Below are 7,967 nucleotides of genomic sequence, written 5' to 3'. Positions count from 1 at the left end.
AGAACAAGCCTCATTGTTGATGCAAATACTATCGAAGAAGAACTATTGTTGTTGGTGAAGGCTTGTATTTACATTGGGCACTTTGCAACTCTCAAGGAAGACAATAGTCGTTTGAGGTGAATGTTCATGGTGCAACTTGATTCATGAAGTTGGGATTTTGTAAATGACGGTCTTGTAGATATTTGAATCTCAGTTGAAGCTTATGATTGGTCTTATAAATTGATGGTTTCATAGTGTAGGATTTAGGGAAACCTTCTACCCCCCTCAAAGTTGTCTTCAAGCTTGAGTCATTTGTTTTTTGATCTATTTTGTCTTACATTCACTCGACAAAGCTTTGAGAGCACTATATACTTGACTCCAACTTAAGATATTCGATATTTGATTAAAACTTGAGCTTTTTACTATCATACCTTTGCATTGTATTTTTTATCATGTCCTTGTCTACCCCCATGCAATAAATGTAACATGGGCAAGCACTACAAGGATGATTGCAAAAGTTATCTAATAGTTCATTGAAGTGGTGCTTAAGGAAAAAAATAGATAAATATATCAAATGAGAAACCAAAGGAGAAAAAACTTACTTATATACAAAAGAACTAGGATTTATTTATTAGCAACTAGCAATCCCCCTAGCAACCATCAAAGAAGTGACTATTGTACTCTAGTGGTACATGGTGATCCATTTTATATAGTCTTATGCTAATATGGATAAGGTAAGTTAGAATGTCTATTAGAAAGACATATGATCCTAATATATTGTCCATGTGAAGTTCTTCCTCACTTAGCTTCTATCCTAGAAAGGGGGGATGTGTAATCTATGAGTCTATTAAAATATTATCCTATCCAAGAAGGGATTAGGTATAAGATTATCCTCTATGGGTATATTATAAGTTATAGCAAGCACCCTAAACAATGTAGAAGCAAGATAGAATGGTTGATACCAATTTGTCTTAATTGTTCATCATTGTTCAGAGTTTATCACAATCTAACATACGATCCTTCCCATAAACCACTTCTATAAAATGGGAGATTTTGATTTTACTAGATAGTCCAAATCATCTAGCTCTTCTTGCAATGTGTCTAAAAAGATAGGCTTGAAGGATGTGATCAAGTGTCTATGCAAAGATTTTTATCTTGATAACTATTTTGTTATCTCCACTATGGTGGTACAGTTGGTGAAGATAAATTTGTACTCCTCCTAGGAACACGGGATGTCTTTAATCTCTTCAACTATCTTACTATCTAGATGGCCTAAATCCATCATATCATAGCTACAAGTAAACAAGATGAAAGTATTATTTGGTCATTTTGATATACATGAGATTTCCACCCTGGTTTGGTGTTTGTTTCTTGTCATGGGAAGACTACTTTTAGCCATCATCAAGGTCATATTGACTTTGTGAGAAGAAGTTTTTCTTTGCTCCTCTATTAATTGAGACCTTTCGGGTCCATCTACCTTTCCTCAATAGTTATAAGTATAGGATTATTATGATCATGAAGCTACTTCACCCATCTAGTGAATGGATTTTTCAGTGGCATAATTACAAGTTTGTGAACTTTCTCCTCATCATCCTTCAAGATGATACTTCCTTCTTCTTGAAGTTAGGGATAGCTCTTGGGATAGGTTCATAGTGGACTACTTCTTTGCTTGATGATAAAGTGCATGAATTTGCATATTCTTCCTTCACTACTTATGGCTACTTCTTGAACACCACAACATGGCTTGCTAAGACACTTTTTTCCTCCTGGTCATACAATTTGTAAGCCTTCTACTCATCACTATAACCCAAGAACATATGTTTGATGATTTTTTATTTTAGCATATTCCTCTTATCCTCATTCTCAATAATTTTTAACTTACCAAAATATGGAACCTTATACAAAGTAAGTACACCCATATCTTCCGATTATACTTGTTGATGATTAACATAAGATAAGAAGATCTTCCCAAGTCTTGTGTAGGTATTTTACCACACAAGTAAGCCTTGACCAACTCTAGAGGAGCCTTTTCTTTGTTCTTAATTTCTTATGGAAATTTCTTTATTTATTGCTTGTCAATCATACAAGATTCACATGGTTCTTTCATTTTAATAATTGTAGGTAGATGAGTAATTATACCTTGCTTGTGCATCTCCTTTAACACTGCAAATCCAATGTGACCAAATATTTCATGCCAAAGTTTACATGTATCCACAATAGTGATGGTTATAAGAGCACTTAGCTCATACAAGTTGTTACATCTTTCTCCTTTGCGAATAACTTTGCCAAGACTATTGAGAATTTTTACACATGTTTTATTGAACCTCACTTCATGGCCAAGATCAATTATGGAAGAAATTGATAAAATATTTCTCTTAATCTCTAAAGAATACAACACATTTGAAAGCTTTTTTACTCCACCATTTGTAGCAATAAATAAAATAATACTTGTATCCTTAGTAGGGCATTTTCTATCATTCCCAACCATCATAGTGATGGATTCTTGTAGCACTTACCTATAATTATATAGACTTTTCTTGGTGGTCACGTGATAGGAGGCATCATTATATCCAGTATCTATGAGTTAATGGTAGATATTTCTTGTGCTAAGGAACAAGCTTCCTCAATGGTCACGATGAATAACTCCAACTTTGCTTCAATTGTATTGGTTGTCTCCTTTCCTATATTTTTCATGGTGCCATTCTTTTCATTAGTTTCTTGACATGAACATCTAGAATAACATGTCATTTCTCCTTGCACTAGAAGCACTCTCTTTGAAAATTTTTATTACCATCCTTTTTCCTTTTCTTACCATTGATAAAAAAACAACCTTTGCCTTTTGCATTGGCAAAGAATGTAACATTTGCACTAATGCTATCTTCTCAAGCTTTAAGCTGTAGCTCCTTCTTCATTAATAGTATGCTAGTGCATCAAAATTTGGTGAACAAATTCTAAGATACCTCTCAACTAGCTCCTCACTAGTCTTTTGTATCCTAGTGCCAGCCATTTGATTGTGTAGATTCTTGATGAGTGATGACTGCTTCAGTTGCCTCTCTTTCAACAAACTTATCCTCTACTAGTTGATTCTCTAGGTTATGAATCCTTGTTTGCTTTTGCATTGTTTATTAACTCCTTAGTATGTTCCAAGCCTCTAATGCATTAGTTGTGTATTAAATTAATGTCAATGTACTATTAGAACAACTTATAACTAAGGCACACAATACATTTTCTTCCTTCATTTCCAATGCCTTAGAAGATCTACATTTTGAGGAATCATAATTCTCAATTTGATGGATTGGGGGTCGGTTTGTGGTTCAAAGTTAGTTCTTAGCACCTTCTCTAGAAGCTCATAAGAACCAAGGATAGTTATAATTTTAAACTTCCACAACATGTGTTTTATACTATCTAACTTGCCTTTGCTAAAGATTGGTGGATGAATCTTTCATGTTTGAATTGCTAGTACAGTAGCACCACTATTTGATACGCCGAATGACAATGCGCCTCTTCGTTGTTGAACCCTTGCCTCTTATGTAGTAAGAAAATAGGAGAAGACCAAAAAATTCTTTAATTCCAAACAAACTAATATAAATATGGCTCTATCCACCCATGTGCTTTCATGAAGCTTAGATGGAGATCTAGACAAATGATATGCAAAGTGCTTAAGACTAGCTAGAAGAACTTTGACTAGGTGAAAGATAGATTGTTAGGTTAGCCTATCTAACCATATTATGAACCTTTCCTAGTTGGCCAATGAATATTCTAAGGAATATTCCCTTTATCATATGACCACGGGTAGTGTTCTTGGCTCTTGTGAGACCCTTAGCCATGGGCCACAAAATAGGGATCCCTAATCATTCCCACATCTCACAACTCCATGTAGTATACATTGAGTTGCTACCAGCTTAACTACTCTATCTAACCCAAAGGCTAGACCTATAAGGGTTATCTTTTTACCATCTAGTCACATAAATCTTATGTGACATAGAAGTTAGGACCCTTTGGGCTTACACATTTCTCATAATGGGTGCCTTATAACTTAGAGCACAATGGATCATTGGGGGCACCTTACGAGGGTAGAGTATTGAATATATCTAATAGTTGAATGGCTATATTGATTGAGGATTTGTGAGGCCATGGATCTACAGGCTAGGTGCCCTCTTAGGTCTTCATGACTCATCAGGAGCTAGTTTGGGAGTGACAATACATAGTTTGACAACTTTTAGAATCCCTTCTTTGGGAGGGATTTAAAATCACAAATTGTAGGTTTTTAGGCCAAAAAAATAGTATTGGTACTAGAATTAACTAGTATTAAGGCTATACTTATCCATGTTATACCCATAGCCTTGATTAGATATTGCTATAGTAGTGTCCTATAGGACGTGTCTAGTACATAGATTGGAACTCCTTATACTTGGGGTTTTGTAGGAGGTCAAAATTTAGAATTATAAAAATTTTTACTGATAAATTTTGATGCTTTATGATTTTTTCTAACCCTCATCTCCACACCTATTGGGCAAGATAGACTCCACCATAAGTACTAGTGAGTCATCTACTATCGAGGCTTGATCATCTATCTTGTTGCTCTAACTTGGATTTGACTTCAAATCATTTTTAGCTACTAATACCACTTAGTTTGACTCATAGTGAACTTACTTACAGTTGGCTCCATGAGCTTCCTCGAGTCGACCCTATCATACTTGCTTCAAGTGCTTACTATTATGAGTAGAGTCTTGTCAGTTACCTCAAATGACACTACTATGAGTGGAATCCTTCTTACCTCAAGCCTCAACCTCAAGGCACTACGTCAAGTAGGCCTTTGTTGATCACACATGTTGGAAGAGAGGGAGAGAGACAAAGTGGAGCGGAAGATGAGCCTCAGCTCATTGTTGTTCTTCATCCATTATTCTTCCATCATTCTAAGTGAAAGAGACTTACACACATAGGTGTGACTAACCAAGACTAACTATGGTTAAGTCATTGACTACATTGACTTATTGAATGTCATACACATGCACAACTGTATCCAGCTAATGTTGGCCACACACATAAAGATAGTCTGACTAAAGAGTAATGCGAGCTTGAAATTCTAACACTCCCCCTCAAGCTCAAACCATTTGATAAACTCCAAGTAGCTATCTGAAGTATATGAACTTTCCTTACCAAGAGAACTGGTAAATATGTCTGCTACCTGGTCTTCAGTCTTCACATGAATCAAGTCAATCCACCCTGTAAGAAACATTTCTTTGATGAAATGCTAGTGAACCTCAATATGTTTGGACCTAGTATGGTAGACAGTATTGCTAGCCAACATAACACTGATGAGGTTATCATAATGCAATCTCACTCTGCTTTCCAGCTGTATTCCCAAGTCTTTCAATAGTTTCGTCAACCAAACTGCTTCGCAAGCTGCTAAGGCAGCTCCTCTATACTCAGCTTCTGTACTAGACAATGCAACACTAGACTATTTCTTACTCTGCCAACTAATCATATTGTTACCCAATCCAAATGCATAACCACTGGTTGACATCCTATTATAGGCACAACCAGCCCAATCAGCATCAACAAACCCTATCAAGTGAAGAGATTTTCCATATGCATAAAACAGTCCATAATCTGTAGTACTCTTTACATATCTCATGACCCTCCTGATTGCATCTAAATGTGGCTTGAGAAGCTTTTGCATGAACAGACTAATCAGCCCCATTGCATAACATAAGTCACGATGGGTAATAGTCAAGTATATCAAGCTGCCCACCATCTGTCGATACATGGTCACATTCTCTATGTCATTCTCAACATCAATTTACAGCTTGACATTCTGATCAAGAGGTGTCTCCATAGGCTTGCATTCAGCCATACCATTCTTTCTATAACATGTCATGAGCATATTGCTTCTGTAGCAGCCATATACCTTGAGGTGTAGAGACTACCTATATCCCAAGAAAATACTTTAGTTCACATTTGACTTTGAATTCAACCTGTAAACATGATTTAATTTTAGCAATGCCCTCTTCATCATCTCTAGTGATGATAAGATCATTTACATAAACCACTATAAAAACATATCCATGATCTGTCTTCTTCGTAAACAGACTATGATCTGCATCACCCAATCTAAATCCATGTTGTTGTAAATAACTGCTGATCCAAGCATTCCATGCTCTAGGTGCCTGTTTCAGTCCATATAAAGCCTTTTTCATTTTACATACATGTGTAGGAAAGTCCGAGTGAACATAGCCTTCAAGCTGCTCCATATATACTTCCTCAACCAAATCATCGTTCAACAAAACATTCTTGACGTCCATTTACCATAATTTCCAGCCTTTGCATGCTACTAAAGCAATGACAGTTCTGATTGTTGCCATTTTAGCAATCGGACTAAAAGTCTCCTCATAGCCAAGGCCATATTGCTGTGCATACCCTTTTGTAACCAGCCTGGCCTTATAGCTTTCTAACGAACCATCTGACTTGCACTTAACCTTGTACACCCAGGGCAGCCAATGGGGACTTTGCCTTCAGGCAACTCAATCAATTCCCATGTCTCATTTTTAGTCAGGGCTGCATATTCCTCATCCATGGCAGCACACTAGTTATCATCTATAATTGCATCATCAAACTTTGCAAGTTCTTTGTAACCTGTCACACTAGCCATATATGCATAATGGCGGGCTGAATAACCATTGTATGTAAACTTGTCAATTGGTTTTTTGACTCTCTCAGATCTTCGTAACTATGGCTCACTCTGAACTTGCCTCTCATGAGGCAGTACACAACAACTTTGCCTTGCTCCAGGCGTCATAACAGACGGAATGCCTTACTCACTATCCAAACTATCACTGTATGACCCATAACCTACTATAAGTGGACATGTCACATGCTCAAGCATATTTTCCTTTCCCTTATCCAATCTCCCCTCATTGACATATCTGTGTCAATGGACGTAGGAGTACAACTCCGCAAGCATCTTGACCAAGGACTTACTATAGGTGACCCATCACCTGTAGGACCACTCATAGATGTACTCAATGTAGGTGTATTTTTAGAATTACTAGTGCTGATTGATCCATCAGTAGCCACTGTAACCAGATTACCATACCACATGCCAGCTCATCAAAAACATCTATGCTAATCAATGTCTCATGTGTAGATGGTACATAACATTTGTAAGCTTTCCAGTCTTGTGCATAACCAAGGAACACACTCTTGACAACTTTAGGATCCAATTTCTTCCTCTTTTCATCAGGAACATGCACATACGCAGTGTTGCCAAATACCTTCAAGTGTGAAATGTCAAGCTTATGACCATACAACCTCTCATATGGAGTTACATCATGAATCCCTATTGTAGGGGTTCTATTCACACATAGATAGCAATCACTACTACTTTAGCCCAATAAACATTTGGCAAACTCTTCTCATTCAGCATAGCTCTTGCGGATTCCATCAATACCCTATTTTTCATTTTTGCTACACTATTTTGCTGCGGTGTATAGCTACAAATTAATTATCTTCTGATCCTATGTTTAGCAAGGTACCTGTCAAAGTAGTTAGAGACATATTCTCCACCTCCATTTGATCTAAGACAGCTCAACTCATTTTCAGCATGCTTCTTGAAGTCCTTGAATGTATCAAATGCATCATCCTTATATTTTAGTATGTAAAGCCAAGTATACCTGTTGAAATCATCAATGAAGGATACATAGTAATGAGCACCACCAAACAAAGCATTATGAGACGAACCCCATACATCTGAACGTACCAAATGCAAGGTTCGTGAGCTATTCCATACATGTCTCATAAGTGGAAACCGTGCTTGCTTTCCAAACTAGCATGCATCACATACATGTCCAAAGTCATGATACGTAAACTTAGGTAGTCCAAGCACAATCTCCTTTTGCTGCATAGATTTCAGCTTTTGTACATTCACATGACTGATCCACTTATGCCATATCTCAACATCCCGTATAGCACCATCACCATGTTCAAAC

Source organism: Lygodium microphyllum, chromosome 13, assembly GCF_053477565.2.
Source record: "Lygodium microphyllum isolate KBCC chromosome 13, Lygodium_microphyllum_v1.1.10, whole genome shotgun sequence".
In the NCBI taxonomy this organism is placed as follows: domain Eukaryota; kingdom Viridiplantae; phylum Streptophyta; class Polypodiopsida; order Schizaeales; family Lygodiaceae; genus Lygodium; species Lygodium microphyllum.
This window is presented reverse-complemented; position numbering follows the sequence as displayed.